This window comes from Eimeria mitis, genomic scaffold (genome assembly GCF_000499745.2).
Source record: "Eimeria mitis Houghton genomic scaffold, Emh_scaff588, whole genome shotgun sequence".
NCBI lineage: Eukaryota > Apicomplexa > Conoidasida > Eucoccidiorida > Eimeriidae > Eimeria > Eimeria mitis.
The window spans coordinates 9927-10129 of NW_013574119.1; the positions used below are offsets into that span (position 1 = coordinate 9927).

The 203-nt window shown below is 38.4% G+C and overlaps 1 protein-coding gene across 1 annotated transcript in view; it reads left to right on the forward strand.

Annotated features, from left to right (window-relative positions):
- EMH_0017070 (uncharacterized protein) overlaps positions 1 to 203 on the forward strand; it is a gene marked incomplete at both ends in the record, with an annotated part of 7767 nt that overhangs the window by 4441 nt on the left and 3123 nt on the right. The window lies entirely within an intron of this gene.

Sequence of the window (203 nt, forward strand, 5' to 3'; positions counted from 1 at the left end):
GATAAGGAAAGAACAATAGATAAATATAAATAGAAATAAAAATAAATTAAAAAAATAAAAAAATAAATAAAAAAGGAGATATTGCCTTTAGTGCTGCAGAAGACGATTACAGCAGAAGATGCTCCATCACTGTTGCTGCTCTTTCTGCTGCTGCTGCTGCTGCTGCTGCTGCTGCTGCTGCTGCTGCTGCTGCTGCTGCTGCT